We start from the raw sequence: 20,784 nt of genomic DNA, 5'->3' as shown, positions 1-20,784 counted from the left end.
CGGGCTGGAGAAGAAGGGGCCTTTTTATAGGTCCCTCCAAATCCAACCGTTATGTGCTGTTTTTGCCTAAGCGGTACTACCGCTTCTGGGAAGCGGTACTACCGCTCTGAGTTCGAATCCCAACAGAACTTGTCCACGTGGACACATCGCGGTACTACCGCTTGCGGTAACGCTTGAGGTACCGCAACAGGGTCCAAACCTTACTGGACTCGAAGCGGTACCGAAGCGGTACCGCAACGGTACTGCCGTAACGTGTTACAGTACTTGATCGGTACCGTGGGCGGTACTACCGCTTGCAAGCGGTACTACCGCTCATGGTACCGTACAGGTACCATAACCTATTCTGTGAGTCAGTCTGATGTGCACTTCTCAGAGCGGTAGCTCAGGGCGGTACCAGTAGGGGTAGCGGTACTACCGCTCCTGGTACCGGTAGTACCGCTATGGCTAAAACAGCTTTTTTCTCTTTTCCTCTCCTACCATGTTACCTCGCGACACACACACAAACCAGAAAGCCTAAGAACTATGCTTCGGTCTTCTGATCATAATGTGTTCAGCGAGGGCACCGTACACCTTGCAAACCTATCAATGACAAACTTTGTGCACGGTTAGAATTGTTCGAGTGTTGTTATCAAACACACAAAACACGGGATATAGATCTTGCTCTTACATATAGCCAGTTTGAAACACTTTTTAAAAAGGGGGAAAAAGATTTATCTCCGTGCATCAATGAAAGAGAATAGTCTTGATAAGAGCTAAACAAAGAAAGGAAACAAATGGACAAAGGGACCACTCTCTCGTCACTACAAAATTCAATTGCTTTGCAGCCATGGTTACCCAAAGCTTTGCCATGCCTTTGATGATCTCTAGAGGAATAGTTGGCAGCATGACTTTGTTGTTGTTAAACATTATCGCATCACGCTTTTTGCAAATGGTCCAACTTAATGATAAGAGGATCCATAGAGATTTCAGGGTCAGGTTTTACTAAGCAATAACTCGGCAATACGACTCCAATACATTTCCTCCTAGGACTCTACGTTTTTTCGAACCCCAACAAATGCACCCAGGGCCAACACATCCGGTAGAAAGAACACAACACATGAATCAAACCTAGTCTCCTTTCGACCTACCCCTTCTCGATCTAGATCCCGACCATGCAACGGTAGCATGGTGAGGGAGCGGTGCACACATATACTCGTCGGTGTGGTGCGCACATATACTCATCGGTGTGACGGCTGGATCTAGTGGTCTAGCAACTGGGAGGAGCATCAACGGGTCAGTGTAAGAGCATTTTCAGTCGCATCTCCAAAACGGTGTCCGAAAGAAGCAACAGATCGATTGTTGGGGACACTGCTAGCTTGGCGTTGCCTTTGGGCGCGTTTGTTTTTCAGCCGCGTCCCCTAAACGTGGCATATGAACAACAAAATACAACGAAAATTAAAGTTTTCATTATATGTTACAAAGTTCAATGAAAACAGCTAAGTTCGATCGATCTAAAACCTAGCCTACTTTCCGCCTTTCGGGGTGCTCGACGAATATCTTTGTCTTCGTTCCCTTCCTCCTACCGAGCTCTTGTGCTTGATGCTCCCTCTGAATCGTAGAATTCTGCTCCTGACATTCCTGCGCCTCCTCGAGGAGCCTCTATCGCTCGGTTTCCATCAAGAGGCGATCCCCCTCCTCAATATGGACCTATTCGACTGAGATTTTGACGTTGCGCCGCCATGTGGCCTCGAACTCCTTCTCTTGGGCGCGGGAGTCATCCTGGAGCTTCTACGGTGACTCATAGATCTCGACGATGGCCTTTTGTTCCACTGACTTCTCCTTCGGGTCCAGTTCGTCGCTCCTGTCCTCCAGGTAGTCTTCGTCCTTGTCCCCTCATTCTATTCCTCCTCCGCCGCCGCATATGCTGCCGCCTCCTTGCTCTACGTCAGCCATGAACTCTGTGTCTAGGGCGTCGAACTCCTCCACGTCAGCATCGTCGAGTTCAGGCTCGAGCGACGGTGACACAGGTTCTTCTGTCAGTGTGGAAGCGGAAGCAGAGGTGGAGGCAGCAGTGGCGGAGCTGGGATAGAACAATTGGGTGCAAATGAACCCAATACTTTTTGCTCCTTCACTAAATTAGTCATGCCAATGATTTTTAGTGGAATATTGTGCCTTAATCAATAGAGATGAACCCAATAGATTTGTGCTCTACATTCGCCACTGGGAAGCGCAACGTGTCCGTTGCGACCTAGCATGGAGTTGATCATTACGGGGCGGCCTCAAAACGCCAAACATGCTATTGAACCACGTGGGATGGAAAAGGCGTTTGGGAGGGGCCGCTGAGCACTTGCTTATCTATCATGCGCGCCCAAAAAAGTTTGAGAGACATGACTGTATTGCAACCATTAATTTGCGGAGCATGGTGTGTATCAGCTATGCGGCCGCCAGCGCTAGCCTTCATCGAATGGTAAGTCCAATTGTCTCGCGGGGGGCGAGATCATATGGGCTTAGAGCATCTGTAGCAGAGCCCGTAAAAACGCAAACTGAAAACCCGAAGTTCAGTTCACCGAACTCGTGTTTACGGGTCGAAAAATGGCTGTCGCGGAATAGAGCCCGTTAACCAAAACTGTAAAACAGAATAACAATTTTAGTTAATGGGCTCTGTTCTACACCAGCGGCTTCCGAACCCGTAAAGGCTGAGTTTTTTATAGAATTCATATGCAAGACATACAATAATTGATCATAATTAATCAAATAATCATCCAAATTATTACAACACATAAACAAATATCTGAAACAAATTATTACAACAGTTTGAGAAAATTGAAGAAATTGAATATGTCTCAACCAAATTACAACAATTCTCGGAAAAATGAACAAATGTCTCAACAATGATACATGTCACACATAAATGAATGGAATGGTAGGATCAAAGGCGACGGCCATGTCGCTGATAGTGGTACATTTTCAGATCATAAACAAGCTGGGAATGGGTACTGGCATTCTCAATCTACGGATGCGTTTCAAGGAAAGCTTCAATGCGATCCGGATTGTGTTGGGGTTCCACTCGGGTGCCAACGTTGTCATAGAAGCAGGGCAATATTAACTCTCTTTCATCCTTGATGATCATGTTATGAAGAATCACAAAACATGTCATGATGTTCACAAGGGTTTTTTGTCCCAAAACTGGGTTGGGCCACGAACAATGGAAACTCTTGCTTGAAAAACACCGAAAGCTCTCTCAATGTCCTTGTGAGTTTCTTCTTGAGCTTTGGAAAATTCAGCTTCTATTATGTCTTGGGGATCTTTCATAGACTTAACACAAGTCACTGTTTCAAAAAATCTTCCGATTCAACGATTAATCGCCCGATTAATCCTTATTCAGTGGTCACCGATTAGCCGATAAACTCATTTATCACCCGATTAACTCATTTATCGCCCGATTAATCGGCCGATTTGCCTATTAATTACTAATCGTTAGCCGACCGAGTTGACCCCAATAAACGATTTCCTCACCATTGATAAAAGTTGCCCAATCCGGATAGATGTCATCGGCTAGGTAATATCCTATTGTGTACTCATTGTTCATGACCTTGCAGTTGCAAGTGGGTGCTTCCTCATTTGCTAATTTCGCAAATAAAGGATATCTTTGCAGCAGGTTGATGTCACTATGTGTTCCCGGCAAACCAAAAAAAAAACAATGTCAAATCCAAAAATCTTGTGATGCAAAAGCCTCAAGTACAATGGTAGCATCTTTGCTCTTTCCACAATATTGTCAATGCCATGCCTTGAGACAATTCTTCCATGTCCAATGCATACAATCAAGACTAGCAAGCATGTCAGGCCAACCTCTTTTCTCATTTATCTTCATCAATCTTTTTGTGTCATCCTCATTGGAAGCTTGGAGATAAGTTGGCCCAAACAACTTGATAATCATGCGAGCAAAACTACGCACCGACTTTGTGGTAGTATATTCGCCAATTCAAAGATACTCATCGGTGTAATCCGCAGGATGCCATACGCAATCACCCTCATGGCAGCCGAGATTTTTTGAAACGGGCTGAAACCCATCACGCCGCCGGTGGCATTTCTACGTTGATTGAAGTAATTCGAATTGGCTTCGCGGGCCTTGACGATTTTGATGAACAAACTACGGTGCATGCGATACCTCCTACAGAATAGATGCGGCATCTAGGTAGGTACCTCGGCGAAGTAGTCCTCCATCAGCTGCTCATGGCTGAGGAGGCGATTCCGTTGGATGTGGTTCTGGCCCATCACCGACCTGCGCCTCCGATTCAGTAGCTTCACGCGGTCCTCTAGCTCCTTCACGAGGAGAAGGAGAATGGTGGCCTCCACCTCGTCGTCCTGGAGCAGCTCGTTGAGGTCGGAATCGTCCGAGATCGACGAATCGGACAGATCGACATCGACGAACTCTTCGCCCGAGCTCATCCTCGATTCGGACGGCGCGGCGGCACCCGGAGTTGGGCGAGGAACCAGGGCAGGGTGTGGGGCAACCCGCGCTAGCTCCGGGGATGCTGGGCTCTAGCGAATCGGGTGGTGCGGCGGCGGCGGAGTGTGGTGGCGGCGCGGGGAGGGAGAGAGCGAGCAATTGCATCCGGTGAAATTTCAGCGCGCCCTAGATATGGATCCACCGTTCGGTTCGCTCGAGCGGCCCCTACAAATACACGCCGATTTGGGTTTTCGGTCTCGGCCCGAAAAAAATTCGGTTTCGCCTCGTTTACATGCGCTATTTTTCAGCGCCCAACCCGTAAACTGGTGGTTAATTTTCCATTTTAGCTTTTTTACGGGCTCTGCTATAGAGATGCTCTTAGACTACTCATAGTGGAGTAACTTCACTAGTAACTAAGTGTTCAACTCAGCAAATTTGCTTATGTGGTAGTGAGTTAATGAGCAGAGAGGGGGATGGAGTAACATAGCTAGTTACTGTAATATCACACTGTTATCACCCGAATTTGACCGAGTCAGAGGTGGGCCGCGATCAAGATGGGCTTGAAGGATATACATGGAAGAAATACATGAATCGGCCTTATATGCAAAGTTTGGGCTAGTTTGCCCTTGTATCTGTAAATATGATAGGATACATGTCGGTTAGTTAGAGTTTGGCCCGTGCACGGTTGGGATTATTCCCACGTTAGAAAGTCTACGGACTATAAATATGTATCTAGGGTTTATGAAATAAACAACAATCACGTTCACCACAAACCAATCTAGGCGCATCGCCAACTCCCTTGTCTCGAGGGTTTCTTCCGGATAAGCATCATGCTGCCTAGATCGCATCTTGCGATCTAGGCAGTACACGTTCATCCATTGTTCATGCGTTGCTCGTACTGAAGCCTTTTTGATGGCGAGCAACGTAGTTATCTTAGACGTGTTAGGGTTAGCATTGTTCATCGTATCATATGCTATCGTCGTGCAACCCTGAGACGTCTAGCCGCCCTTACGCCTATCTTAGGTGTAAGGGCGGCACCCCGCTTGATCACTATTTAGTAGATCCGATCCGTTATGATTGCTCCTTGTTCTCCAAGGATTAGTTTAATATCTGCATAGTTAGGCCTTACAAACGGGTTGAAGGATCCAGTGGCGCGTAGGGTGTAGTTTGCTAGCCCTAGACAGGATGTTCTGGGGATCAACCTCGTGTTGGTTTTTAGGCCTTGTCTAGGGTCGGTTTACGATCACCGTGCGTGGCCGCCAGGCTCAATCACGAGTAGGATGTTCCGATTATGCGGTGAAAACCCTAAATCGTAGTAGGTCGTTTTAGCTTTATTCTGATCAAGCAGGACCACCATATATTCGTACACCTCGTACGGATGATGGGTGGATCGGCTCTTTGAGCCGATTCACAGGACAACCTGAGAGCCGATCGAGGCTCGTATTTAATGTTTACGTGTATGCCATGCAGGAAACTAAGCGAGGCACCTCCATCACCTTCCTGACCAGGTATAGGTCAGGTGGCACGCCCTTGCACCAGCATCGGACGTGTGTGCCGAGTCTTTGCGGGCCGTCGCTCGGAGGGACCAGGGCCAGCCGCAGTCCTGGGAGCCTCCCGGCTCTACCGTGTTGCCCGTCGCTGCTCGCCGGTGGGTTTCTGACCGCAACACATTCTGGCACGCCCGGTGGGACAATCTGCGACATCAACCGCATCGCCATCTACATCTGAGATGGCGGACGGCACTCCAGTCACGTACGAGGATCTGACGGAGGAGCTCAAGAAGAAGTATGACGAGGTCAAAGCAATCCTCGAAGCCGACCTCATCGGCTCTTTTCACAGAACCCGCTCACATGGCATCAGGTGGAAAGGGTTCTCACCTGAAGGCGCGCTCGATGGAGTGGACCTGTCCACCCCGTCAGAAGAACGCACCAGGTCTCTGCGTCAGGAGATTAACTTCATGATGGCTCATTCGCTACACCGTCATTCTGAGAGCCTGGTGAACACTTTGGAGCGTGTCGCTCTTCGGGTGATCCAGGAAATCATGAGGCATCAGTACTCTCCATCAGGACCAGCTCTAGGGACTTACCAGGGAGAGATGCCACTCCAGTCCCGTCCACCGCTGCCATTCGCGTTGGCAGCACCAGAAGTGCCGAATTCACCGGCATACGTCGTCTACAAGATCGGTGGTGACCCTAGTGACTACCAGTTCTTGCATGAGGCGCCTAAGGAGATCCCTCACGGATACACGTGCACATACGTGCCATCGCTGATATCGGGCACTCACAAACCAGACTGCAACAGCAGGGACTTCTGGAACAGCAGGAGGAACTTCAGCAACAGATCTTGAGAAGCAGACGTGGCTAGCTAAGTATGCCACTCCGACAAACCTCCAGAGCTCAGCTCCTGCAGTTGGCTCAGAGCTGGAAAAGCAAGCATGGCTGGCTAAGTATGCCACTCCGGCGAATCTTCAGAGTTCGACTCCTGCAGCCAGCACCGCGGATCAAATCAGTACAATCCTGAGAGACCAGTTCGGCATGGTGCCGAAAAGGAGGACAATCGGCCATTCCAAGCCGTACCCCAACGAGTACGAGTTGATCCCGCTACCACCCAAATATCGGCTCCCTGATTTCTCCAAGTTTAATGGATCAGATGGTTCCAGCTCCATCGAGCATGTGAGCCGATATTTGGCAAAGCTGGGCACGATCTCGGCAGCAGATGAGCTGCGTGTGAGGTTCTTCGCACAGTCCCTCACATGATCGGCTTTCGGGTGGTACACATCGCTGCCACCAGACTCAATCCGGACTTGGAAGCAGTTGGAGGAGCAGTTCCACATGCAGTATCACTCAGAGGCTTCCGAGGCTGGCATTGCCGATTTAGCACAAGTACGTCAGAAGCGTGGAGAAGCGTGGCGTAATACGTCCGGCGCTTCAGAATCGTTAGGAACCGATGTTATTCGGCTCGTGTGACTGAAAAAGAAGCGATCGAGTTGGCGGTGGTGGGCCTTGCATCACCAATCAAGGATATGGCCTCCCAAGCGGACTATCCTTCACTAGCGCACATGGTTCGAGCGACGTTATATGAACAGCGCCACCCAGACTTGTACCAGGACAAATTCAAGCGTGCGGTAGTCTTGGTTGAAGCAGATGAAGATGAAGGGTCCGCGGGAGATCAAGAGGTAGCAGTAGCTGAATGGACTCGGGGGGCAACCCCCGTGTCCTGCAAATGGGTGAAGCCACAAGGTCCTCCTAGGGGGTTTGACTTCGACGTGACCAAAGCCGAGCAAATTTTTGATCTCTTACTCAAGGAAAAGCAGCTGAAGTTACCCGACGGTCTCAAACTCCCCACAGCACAGGAGCTGAATGGAAAGCCATATTGCAAATGGCATAACACGTTCAGCCATAACACTAACGACTGCAGGGTGTGGCGGCAGCAAGTCCAAATGGCGATAGAACAAGGGCGTCTAATTTTCAGCCAGTACGCCATGAAAGTCGACACACACCCTTTCCCCGCCGTTAACATGGTGGAGTGCACTTACCCTGGAGGGTGCCAGCCAGGATTCTCGTTCAACATCAACATGGTAGCACCTGGACACCACTCTGGTAGGGACGGAGACGAGGGCAGCTGCTCTCGTAGCAAGGACACAGAGGAAGTCGTTCCACGCGATCGGCTCCGTCACGATGGCAAGCGCTACATCACAGAGGGAGAAGTGAGGAACGTGAGATATCAACGACCTCTCTCTGATCACCTCAACAAGTATGTGAGTCAATATGACCAACGCCGACGACCCAACGACGATGATGAAAGAGATCGTCTGGCTAGGGACGCCAGGAGACATCGTCGGCATGATCGCGACGAGGAGAGATATGAGCGCCACGCCAAGGAAAAGTCAAGAGAGCAAGACGACGAGCATAGGCACTGGGACTGCCCCTTCTTCGGTTCTTCTTGGGATTCAGGAATGAGCCGATTGCCTACAATCGGCAACTGCCCAGAGTGTAGACAGAAGAGGAAGGATGCAGCTAACGTGTCCGTGTTCAAACGTCTAGGGCCTCTCCCGCCTCGGAACAAGCACGCTGAGTCCCCTCGGGTGGAAGATCTCGAGGAGTTGGAAGACGATGATGAAGAAGAAGAAGATAAGTGCCACCGGCCAAGGTGGTGCCCTGATGGACTCAGCCGTTCCCAAAAGCGTAGGGTTCAGCGACTACGTGGTTTGGAGGAAGCCGAAAGGTTATACCTGCACACGTTGAGGAAGGCGCGACCTGATCTGGCCGCTAAAATTCAGCGAACCCTGGACGAAGAAGGTCGGCCACAAAGGAAAGAGTGGCGCCCCAGGCAAAAGAAAGCCGATGATGAAACATCGGCTGGCACAAACATGGTGTTCATCCTACCGATGGAGTTTAGTGCTCCGAGATTAGGCAAGCACTGTGGCACAACTTGATCGTGGCCCACGGCCGATTATCTTTGAGAAGCCACGAGAAAGAAGCTACGGACATCGAAGGCCCTGTACTTGCGAGGCTATATCGATGGGCAGCTTTGTCAACAAGATCTTTGGTGGACACCGGAGCGGCAGTCAACATTATGCCATACTCTATGCTACGTCGGTTGGGACGCTCTAGCTCGGATCTGATCAAGACCAACGTGACATTGAGCGATTTCAACGGCCAAGCGTCTGACGCACAAGGTGTTCTGAATGTGGATCTGACCGTAGGAAGGAAAACCATCCCTACGACGTTCTTTATTGTCGATAGCAAGAGCACATATGCTGTCCTGCTAGGAAGAGATTGGATCCACGCCAACTGTTGCATTCCATCCACGATGCACCAATGCGTAATACAGTGGGATGGAGATGAAGTAGAGGTCGTCCATGCAGATGACTCAGCCGAGATTTCAACGGCTGGCATGAACGCTTGGGAGACAACAGGCCAAGAGCCACTCTCAGGCATCAATTTGGACGACTGCGAGCGCATCGACGTGACGAAGGACGGGGTTAGGCTGGTCTTATCCACCGGCCTGACCGTCTAGCAAGAACAAACCTATGGACAAACATGGCGAGGCCGATCCTTGGGATCGGCCCCCAAAGATCTATGGAGGGACATTGCAAAACCTTCATTGAGCGATCCAATCAACGTGGAGGCCGATTCCAGCAATCGGCCAAAATTATCCTCACCACACATTCTGCCTGTGTTCAACATCGATCTAATGGGCAGCGGTTACGTCGGCTGATGAGCTAAAAAATCAACATTGGTCCTACCGGAGCCGACGTTCAAATACAGTGCCTTGGCTAACTACAGAGCCGATATCCGCAGTTACCTGGCAGATTCGGCTCGGGGGGGCACCTAATCAGATGAACATGTGCGATACATGTGCAGTGAAATATTGGGGGCCGATAGAAAAAATCGGCCAGTAAAAAAAATTCTCATGGTATACAGCCGATGCACGGACATCGACTTTAGTACAATTACACAAGATCTACCAGCTGCGTGTTCAAGACACGGATTTCGACCAAGTCGGTTTTCAGTTCAGCCTCAAGGCCAACCTCCAACTTTTTACTCATTAGGCCGTCGGTGTTTCGTCTGCAATATCGGCTTTCAAAGGAAGAAAAGGTGATCGGCTCCGGTGTATCTACCGTCGGCCTGGCTAAGTTGGCCACCTTCTCAGCTACGCTCGTAGGAATGGCTAGGACTTCTGCATGGTGGCTGTCTCAATTGCCTGAGTTCAAGGCCCTTGGACTGAACTGTGTGTCCTCGCCTCTGTTCTCACCTTAACTGAGGCTCGGGGGGCAGCTGATTTGGTAGACACTCTGTTTTTGGAAGCCGATTGGAGTATCATCGGCTGACCCTGCATCATAACCTTCTTCGAAAGCGGGTCTGGACCGTCCTGTTGCTGCAAGAAGATGAAGGAGACTGGATTCTCAAAACAGCCGATGAACAGCCATCGGCTATAGGATTGCAAAGTATTGTGGTCAGATATCAAATTACAGTCTGAATTTGAGAAGTGCTTGACTGACGGTCTAATTGGTATCTGAGTCTGGCTTCATGGGCGTCTGAGGCGAAAAGTCCGATACGTTGCTATCGGTCTTGGTGTGGCAAACGGAAGACTTGAAATTGGATTAATTGAGAGTCAAATTGGAAGAACAATTCTTATTGATTTGAAGGAACGGCTTTACAAGAAAGAGCCGATGGCTCTCAAAAGGGGCATCCGATGCCTAATGCACTACTACTACTAGTCCTACACTAATTGGCCCCTGTTCTAGGGGTCGTCGCTGTCCTCATCGTCGTCGTCGGAGCTTTCGTCGGCGCTGCTGCCGGCGGGCTCCTCGTCGCTGCTACCCCAGTCCTCAGCCGGAGCCTCTTCTTCCTCGTCATCATCGTCATCCTCGCTGTCCGCCCAAGCGCGGAAGCGCTTTGCCGGTGGATACCCAGCGGAGGAGGAGGAATCATCCTCCTCCTCTTCCTCTTCTTCCTCTGCTTCTTCTTCTTCCTCCTCCTCGTCGGAGGAGGTGGGGTTCGCCCAGGAGTGGAGGTCGTCTTCGCTCTCCCTCTTCAGCTCCCCTTCGATGAGGAACTCGAGGTCGTCCTCCCCATCGATCAGAGGTAGGTCACCATCTGACCCGACGAGTGCTTCGGGTGGACCATCTGGCACGTGATCAAAGTTCCACTCCTGCTCGCTCGAGGAGGAAGATTGGCCTGAGGAGATCGATGAAGAGGAAGACATTGCTACAGGGAAAGAGGGTTTTCTTGGTGCCGATGGCCAGAACAGAGCAAGGGGATGAAGAGGCGAATCGGTCGGCACAGTTAAATGAAGGGGAGCCCAGTGGAGATTTAATGCCACAGCAGTTTCCGAGGAAGTGGTGCCCAACAAAAAAAAAAATTTTGCCAGGTCACGCAGAGAAGTTGAGAAGGCAAGGCATCATAATGAAGGATACTGCGACGGTTCTGCCACGACATGACCCGACGAAGAAAAAGCAGAGTGATTTTGGAATTATCAATTCCAAAACCAGGGGGGCATGTGTTATCACCCGAATTTGACCGAGTCAGAGGTGGGCCGCGATCAAGATGGGCTTGAAGGATATACATGGAAGAAATACATGAATCGGCCTTATATGCAAAGTTTGGGCTAGTTTGCCCTTGTATCTGTAAATATGATAGGATACGTGTCGGTTAGTTAGAGTTTGGCCCGTGCACGGTTGGGATTATTCCCACGTTAGAAAGTCTACGGACTATAAATATGTATCTAGGGTTTATGAAATAAACAACAATCACGTTCACCACAAACCAATCTAGGCGCATCGCCAACTCCCTTGTCTCGAGGGTTTCTTCCGGGTAAGCATCATGCTGCCTAGATCGCATCTTGCGATCTAGGCAGTACACGTTCATCCGCTGTTCATGCGTTGCTCGTACTGAAGCCTTTTTTATGGCGAGCAACGTAGTTATCTTAGACGTGTTAGGGTTAGCATTGTTCATCGTATCATATGCTATCGTCGTGCAACCCTGAGACGTCTAGCCGCCCTTACGCCTATCTTAGGTGTAAGGGCGGCACCCCGCTTGATCACTATTTAGTAGATCCGATCCGTTATGATTGCTCCTTGTTCTCCAAGGATTAGTTTAATATCTGCATAGTTAGGCCTTACAAACGGGTTGAAGGATCCAGTGGCGCGTAGGGTGTAGTTTGCTAGCCCTAGACAGGATGTTCCGGGGATCAACCTCGTGTTGGTTTTTAGGCCTTGTCTAGGGTCGGTTTACGATCACCGTGCGTGACCGCCAGGCTCAATCACGAGTAGGATGTTCCGATTATGCGGTGAAAACCCTAAATCGTAGTAGGTCGTTTTAGCTTTATTCTGATCAAGCAGGACCACCATATATTCGTACACCTCGTACGGATCATGGGTGGATCGGCTCTTTGAGCCGATTCACAGGACAACCTGAGAGCCGATCGAGGCTCGTATTTAATGTTTACGTGTATGCCATGCAGGAAACTAAGCGAGGCACCTCCATCACCTTCCTGACCAGGTATAGGTCAGGTGGCACGCCCTTGCACCAGCATCGGACGTGCGTGCCGAGTCTTTGCGGGCCGTCGCTCGGAGGGACCAGGGCCAGCCGCAGTCCTGGGAGCCTCCCGGCTCTACCGTGTTGCCCGTCGCTGCTCGCCGGTGGGTTTCTGACCGCAACACACACTTCTCAAGATACAATGAGTCTATAAGCTAATTAATGAAGACACATATGATACTACTTTGATGTTACTAACCACTATGAAGATAGTAACATAGAGTAGTAACATGTGCATGTTACTACTCTATGTTACTTCCCACTCTGACTAGTCTTATGTGACTGGGCCGTGTTTCATGCAGCTCGACAAAAGAAAACTTCCCCATTTTCTTTTGGTTTCGGTCGTTGTTTAGGAAAATTCAGTCGGTGATTCAGATGTTCTGTACCGGGACACCCGGGAGGCCTCGAAAATCATGCTACCTGAACGGCTGAACCCAAATTTCATCAACCGGACTACATATATACAGATGCTCTGAAGCTTGCATCTTGCTTGCAAGTCGTTCTATTAATTGTGCTCCTTCTCTAACTACGAACTCTTCTGCCGAACGGACAAACCCTGTATCGATATCGACAGCACCACCCACCTACTACAGCCCACCTGCCCTAATCCGTGTTCTGTTCCTAGGAAATCTAAGTTAGCCTGTAGCAACAATCAGACATTAGCTAGCGACAAACCGTAACAGCATGAATCGATCAATCAACGAATTCCACGCAGCAACTGAAAGTCTGTTATCCTCCATCTAAAACAGCCTACAGAGTTGTTGCGAACTTAAACCACACAGAGGACGCTACGTAGCACACAGCGGTGAGGTCCATCGCAATTCGCGCTGTTGGTTGCAGAGTAACTCTCGGAGAAGTCTCACTACGGGAACCAGCGGAGGGGCCGACGGCCGGCGGCCGTCGGCACAGCATCACCTGCCGTCGGCCCACGTCTGTGCCGACGGCCGCCGTCGGCACACCGCCGTCGGCACAGTATCGCCTCGGCACAGACTGGCTCGCCGTCGGCCCAGCCTTTGCCGTCGGCACAGACTCCAGCCCGACGGTCAAACGACGCCGTCGGCACGGTGGCCGTCGGCACGATCAACGTGGGGCCCGCGGAGCGTCTAACGGCCGTTAGGTCAAGGGAGTGCTGTGCCGACGGCCAAGCCGTCGGCCTAGACACCGCCATCGGAGGACCAGAGGCTGCCACGCGTCCACGCCCCTGCAGCTGTGCCGACGGCCAAGCCGTCGGCCAGATGCTGCCATCGGAGGACCAGAGGCTGCCACGCGTCCACGCCCACGCTCTGTGCCGACGGCCAAGCCGTCGGCCCAGTCCTTCGGCCCAGACGCAGCGCCGCCCGCTCCGCGCTGCCGCTGGGCGCACCCTTCTGTGCCGACGGCATAGCCGTCGTCGCACAGCCCACTGCCATTTGGCACGTCCAGGGCTGTGCCGGACGGCTATGCCGTCGGCACAGGCCTTACCATTTGGTTTCCCGCTGCATTTCCTGGCCCAAGACACAGCACGCACAAAGATATATAGCAGTAATATACATTCAAATGCATCACAAATGTTGCACAAGACATAATCATCATCAAATATAGCAACAACATCATCGTGATACAAATATGTGTCATGTAGCACACACAATCATCATACATCGTCGACACATGGCACACACGATCGACGCACACCCGCTAGACACCTAGCTAAGGGAAACTAAGATCGGGGGGTCCGACTCGTAAATTCAGGCGTCCGGCCTTTGTCGAGGTAGACCGAAGTAGAACCATGGCACGAACCATCGCCCAGGTGAAAACCCTGAAGCACCGGGAGAATGGCGGCCGGGGTGCATCGGTGTGCCCTCGCGCGACGAACCAGGAGAGGGTCGGTTCCGCGAACTTCCCGTGCCCTACATGTTTGACAAGAGTTAGCATCTTACACATGGGAAAGGAAAGCGGTGAGAACTGGTTAGGCACAGGACTTACCGGAGTCCGTGCGTAGTATGTGGCCGCGAAAGCTTCCTCGATGGGCACACCGGAGTCGGCCCCGGCCTAGGTGGCTCCTCTTCCTAAGTGCGATCCTCTCTCCGATCTGGAAGAACGTCCCGACCGCCCGCAAGATAGTTTAGATGTCAAGCGCCGCAGATATAAAAAAAGGGGAGGTGGGACTTGTCATGTCTTCGAACCATAAAAGATTGGAACTTACACGACTCGTCGCCTCCTGAGTACTCTTCCCAAGCCGCTCTCTTGAGGTCCCACTGCTACAACCGTCAAATAGTTCTCATAAGCGGCCGCGTAGGCGGCCTCAAAGTGAGCCTACAATTTCCAAGAAAAGGAGTCATGTCACTTTAGCCATTCAGGGATGAATGTTGGAAAGAAGATGGAAATGAGAAAACTTACATCCGTACGACGGTGTCGAGGAGGCGCGACCGGTGGGTCGCCGGCGGTGAGGGTAGACCTGATCTGCGTGAGGGTCCTCTGCGGCTTGATCACCCCACTAAGAAGCTTCGTGCGGCCATGCTCCGCGCCGCTCCCCGCCACCATAATCGCCGTCAAGTCGGTCTCCTGCTCAATAGGATCATCCACCTCCGGATGAAGACCCTTGAACACCGAGCAAGACTTGTCCAACTCCTCTTCGGCAAAGCCGTAGTACTCGGGCAGCGAGGGCTGAGGCTGGCTCGGATCGGGCTGCTTCAGCTTCATCTTCCGCCACCCTCCCACCTCGGTGAGAGGCTCCCCGAGTTCCGCCTCCCGCACAAAGAAGATAAATGTTATGTGTATCAAGTAGTAATATGAGGGGAAATAAATGCAAGTTGTTCCATGTATATATGTACCTTGTGCTTCCCGTAGCGCTCGGTCTGCGGCTTCCCGCACCGTGTGTTCCTCCAAAGTGCCCGGTTTGCCTTGTTGCGCGCGCTCTTGGCGTTGAAGTCGGCGTCTTCGCCAACCCACCTCGCTACCAAGGCCTCAAATGCGTCTTCCTTATTCTCGCACCATAGGGGCATAACTGAAAAACCAAAACTCATTTGAAGAACACATAATGCAATCCCAACTATGCAGCAACATAGAGTCTCATTGAATATTTACTTACCTTGAAGTAATCTTCCTTTGTCATCTGAGGATCGTCCCTGATATTGTCAGCTTTCTTGACCCTCGTGCCCTGCTCAGCCTTGAAGTGCCCGTTGCGGGTAGGGTTCGGAGTGTTCCTCTGTTGCCTTGTCAACCTCTGACAAGCCCTAGTCAGTACCGCCTTCCCTAGCTCAACCATATCATCAGGCACCTTATAATGGGTCTGCAATCATGCATAAGAATAATTGTGAGAGAGACATGAGTTAGCATAGTGTGGTCATCAACTATGAAGTAAACTCGAGAAGCATGCTTTACCCAAAACTTGGTGTACACGGCGTCAGAAGCTGTCCCAAAGCCCGGGCAAGGAGCTGCCTCATAGTCCGCCCAAGTCTCGGCTAACTTCTTCTCGCCGCCGGGGACCGAGTGTAAAAGCCCGGCCAGTACTGCCTAATAAGAGCTCCAATCATGCTCGACGGCTGGCGAACCCCCTTGTCATATGTCCAATTGCTGCACAATAATCAAAACATTAGTATGCCAATCAGTTATGCACAATAATGAAAACATTAGTACATAGCAAAATGAATCTAAATGTTCAAAATTAAACTTACTCTTTTTCGTTCGGGATGATGAGGGCTTTCGCATCCTGGCTAGTAGGCTCCCTCCTCTCATCAGGGACTTGCGCTTCACCACGAATGCGCAACTTCTTCGGCGCCATCTCCCTCTCCGCCTCCTCGTCCTGCCCCTCCACCTCCATCTCCACCTCCATCTCCACCTCCATCTCCCCCTCAGTGGACTGTGTGTGAGCGGACTGGGAAGCCACGTCGCCGTGGCGTAGGGTATGTCACCAAGGAAAGGTCCACCTCCACCTCGTCCTCGTCCTCCACCTCCACCTCGTCCTCGTCCTCCACCTCCGCCTCCGCCTCGTCCTCCAGCTCGTCCTCCACCTCCACCTCGTCCTCCACCTCCACCACGTCCCTCCACCTCCACCTACACCTCCACCTCCAACTCCACCCGTGTCATCGTCCGCGTAACGAGAGCTGGCACGCGTTGTTCTTCCACTTCTAGTTGTCCCGGTGAAATTCTGTTGGCTCATACTCTTCAAAATGGAGTTCATGGATTGCTTGCTTCCGCTCATATTGATCAATCACCTGCATTGACAAAGAGTAAACAAGTAAGCATTCATGCCTTAATAAAATGTAGACAATAAGCAAAAAATAGATACTAAGCATAAGAAGCATATTGAAAAATAGATACTAAGCATAAGAAGCATATTGAAAAATAGATACTAAGCATAAGAAGCATATTGAAAAATAGATACTAAGCATAAGAAGCATATTGAAAAATAAATACTAAGTATAAGAAGCATATGGAAAAATAGATACTAAGCATAAAGGCATAAAGGACCCTCACCTCGAATCATCACTATCATAATGAGGCATTGGGTTCTCATAACGAGGCATTGGGTTCTCATTTTCACTATCACTATCAGTATCATGTGAGTAATGAGGTTGGGTGGGAATGTCCGGTGGAGTCTCATCATTGAACCCATTGCCCTCATGTAACTTGGTGAGCATTTGTATGTCCTTTAGGTCCACCACTGTTTCACCATGAAGATGTGCCTCGTTCTCGAGGTCCTCAAGACCAATTTCTATTTCAAATCCCCAAAGTTCTCTTTGCTCTTGATAAAAAATTCCCTCGTATGTTACGGTGGTCAATGTTGTTGTAATCCTCGTCGGAGGGCATGGGTAGCTTACCATGTGGTGATACCTTGAACACGACTTCCCAGCCTTTGAGGTACTCCTTTTGACATGGGTAGGGCAAATAATAAACTTGCTTGGCTTGGTGAGCCACAACAAAGACATCGGCTCCGCTATAGCAGGTTGAAGGCCTAACTTCCACTAACCCAATGGAAGGAGTGCTTCTCTGTCCAACTTGTGGGTCGAACCAGTGGCATTTGAACACAACGAGATTGAGTTGTATGTTTGTCCTATTGAATGTCAGCTCGTATACATTCTCTAACCTTCCGTAGTATTCTATGTCATCGGATCCTTTGGTGAAGACCCCAGTATTTATAGTTTTTGGGTTAGGCCGATTCTTCTGGTGATACTCTGTATGGAAGCGATACCCATTCACATCGTACTTCTCATACATTGAGATTCTACGGTTGCAACCCTGGGAAACACATCTCAGCTCATCCGTCATCTCAACGTTGGGATCACCTCCCTACAAATTTAGTTCAAATTGTTTCTTTGCATTAGTTACGTGTAATAAGAGGGACAAGTCACGGATTGCAAAAGTATTGGATAAAAGGGACTTGTTAGAAATTACTTTTCGTAGAACCAATCCAGGAATTTTTTCTTTCCGGGACGACTCTCTTTCAAAAGAATCTCCATCTCCGCATCGAGGGATCCGTCGATCTCGTCCAATATTCATCCTTGTATTGGCTAAAAGGAAGAAAAACGTATTAGACCAAAATCGAGTTACTAATAGCAAAGTAATTTGTTCACCATTTTACCTTATGAATTTGAGCACTTCTTGCATGTTCGTAACCACATAAAACATTATGCAATCTTTCTCTTCCTTTGTCAAGATGCCCTTTTTAGAGGCACCAGCCTTGCCACCGTGACATTTGAAGAGGAGGAGCTTGGGGTCATGCTTGGGCTCGTCGATATTGTACCGAGATATCGGGTTATGCATAGTGGGAACATCATCCGCATAGTACGTTGTCGTGGCGTCTGCCATCTCCCGGAGGATAGTTGCCTCAGCTATGCATGCTTCAATCTTATTTTTGTTGCCACATTTGTTTCGAATATACTTGAACTCTCTCTCAATGCAAAACTGCCAACGATACTGCACCGGTCCACCCAAGAGTGCCTCGTTCGCAAGATGCACAATGAGATGTAACATCGGAGTAAAGAAACCTGGTGGAAAGATCATCTCTAACTTGCATAACAACTCCGGCACTTGATCATGCAACTTCGCAATCACCGACTCACATATCTGCTTAGCACAGACCGTGCGGAAGAAATGGCTCAACTCCGCAAGCACTCGCCAGACATGCTCGGGGAGATACCCTCGAACCATCACCGGCATCAGTCGCTCAATCCATATATGATAGTCGTGACTCTTGAGCCCGTTTACTTTTCCTGTTGTAAGATTGACTCCCTTACTCATATTCGAACAATAGCCATCTGGGAACATAACGGCGTATTTCAGCCACATCATTGCCTCCTTCTTACGGAGATTATCAAGCACGTAGTTGGCATGCGGCTTGACCCAATTTTTTCTATTGCCCTCGGAGGATGCATGTGTAGTCTTTGCCTGTCGTCACACAGATTCTCAACATCGACTCTAGCCTTGACATTATCCTTTGTCTTGTCGGGAATGTTCAGACGGTGTTAAACGGACTCCCCCACATTCTTTTCGGTGTGCATCATATCGATGTTATGGGGAAGTTCGAGATCCTTGTAATACTCGAGCTGCGTTAAGCCCGGCACGTGAGTCCAGCTTGTGTGTCTCACCATATCCCACATATGTTTTGCCGGGTTCTTTACTACGCTGGAGAGCACGTAGCTCACCATCAACAGTTTCACCATTGAACTTTGGTATCGTTTCTTCTTCACGCACAACTTTGCCCTTTGTGAAGTTCTTTTTGTCTCCTCTGAACCGATGCCCTCTTTTGAGGTACTTTCGATGTTTGTCAAATGCGACATATTTGCGACCCGCATTCAGCCAAATGAACTCCAATCGGTGCCTGCACACTGGGCATGGAAACCTACCAGCTGTACAATGCCCGCAAAATAGAGCGTACCCGGTAGGTCGTGCATGGAATATTGGAACCAAACTTTCATGACAAAGTTTGTCTTCGTTGCTCGGTCGTATGTCAAGGTCCCATGGTGCCAAGAGTGGTGCAAATCATCCACAAGCGGTTGCATGAATACACTCAAATTCTTCCCCGGGTAATCAGGCCCTGGAATGATCATCGACAGGAATATGGTCTTCCTTTGCATAAGGACTCCGGAGGGAGATTGAGCGGAATAACAAACACGGGCCAACAGGTACGCGGATCTTGACATACCATATGGATTGAATCCATCGGTTGCTATCGCAATTCTGACATTCCGAGCATCATTTGCCTTATCAGGGTGTTTTGCATCGAAGTTCTGCCATGCTTTACCATCAGATGGGTGCCCCATGTTTAGTCGTCCCTCCGCGTCCTTGAATCTCAACCCGTTCTTATGCCACGTCATCTGTTTGGCTGACTCCTCGGACATGTAAAGCCGTTGGATTCTTTTTATGAACGGGAGATAACGAAGAATCTTCACGGCGACTTTTGTCTGCACCTTCTCACCATTAGCTCTGGTTATCTCATGATACCTAGAGGACCCACACTTGCTACAATATTTGTCATCCGCAAACTCTTTCCAAAACAAAAGACAGTTTTTGGGACAACAATCATACTTCACATAATCCATGGTGAGCGCTTTCAACATTTTCTTTGCTGCATACATGGTTTTAGGCAGACAATGGCCTTCGGGCAACATGTTACCAACAGTTACCAAATTTTTTTCAAAGCATGCACGGTGTCTTTGTCGAACCAGGCCTTGTCGGCTAGTACTTGCGCGATGGCATCGAGCTGAGAAATTTTGCACCCTCGTATAGAGGCCTCTTAGCCGCAGCCATCATATCATAGAAGGCCTTTGCGGTAGGCTCGGGTTCCTCCGGTTCTGGCGGTTCCTCCGGTTCTGGCGGTCCCTCAGGTTCTGGCGGTTCCTCCTGTTCTGGCGATTCTGGCATGTAGGCATCGTGGAGATCATCTAGCAAGTATCTAATCCCATCGTCCTCATTGCCATCGATTCGCTGCCTCATCACCTCACCTCTGTCACGTTCGTACTGAGTAAAGTCGACACACGTGACGTAATCAGGCATATACCCATTCAACCAAAGATGTTTAGTCATATCATCCTTTCCGTGACGATGACGCCTCTTGCAACGAGCGCAAGGGCAACTTGACGAACGCGACTTTGAACCACGCGCTAACTCCTTCACTAATAAATTGGTCTTCCATACCCACTCTTCTGTCATTTCGATCGAACTAGCACGGCCACTTTGTACATTCACCCATTATCAGCCATCCTCTGCTTGATTGGGAGACAAACAACAAATAGTACCATGAAATTAAATGCATCATATTTTTATTTTACCGGGCGAAACGCATGCATCAACCTACATCTCTACTAGGTGGGCTCCTAGCAGCCGCCGGATCCG

Source organism: Lolium perenne, chromosome 4 (assembly GCF_019359855.2).
Source record: "Lolium perenne isolate Kyuss_39 chromosome 4, Kyuss_2.0, whole genome shotgun sequence".
Classification (NCBI taxonomy): Eukaryota; Viridiplantae; Streptophyta; class Magnoliopsida; order Poales; family Poaceae; genus Lolium; species Lolium perenne.
Note: the sequence above shows the minus strand (reverse complement) of the source record.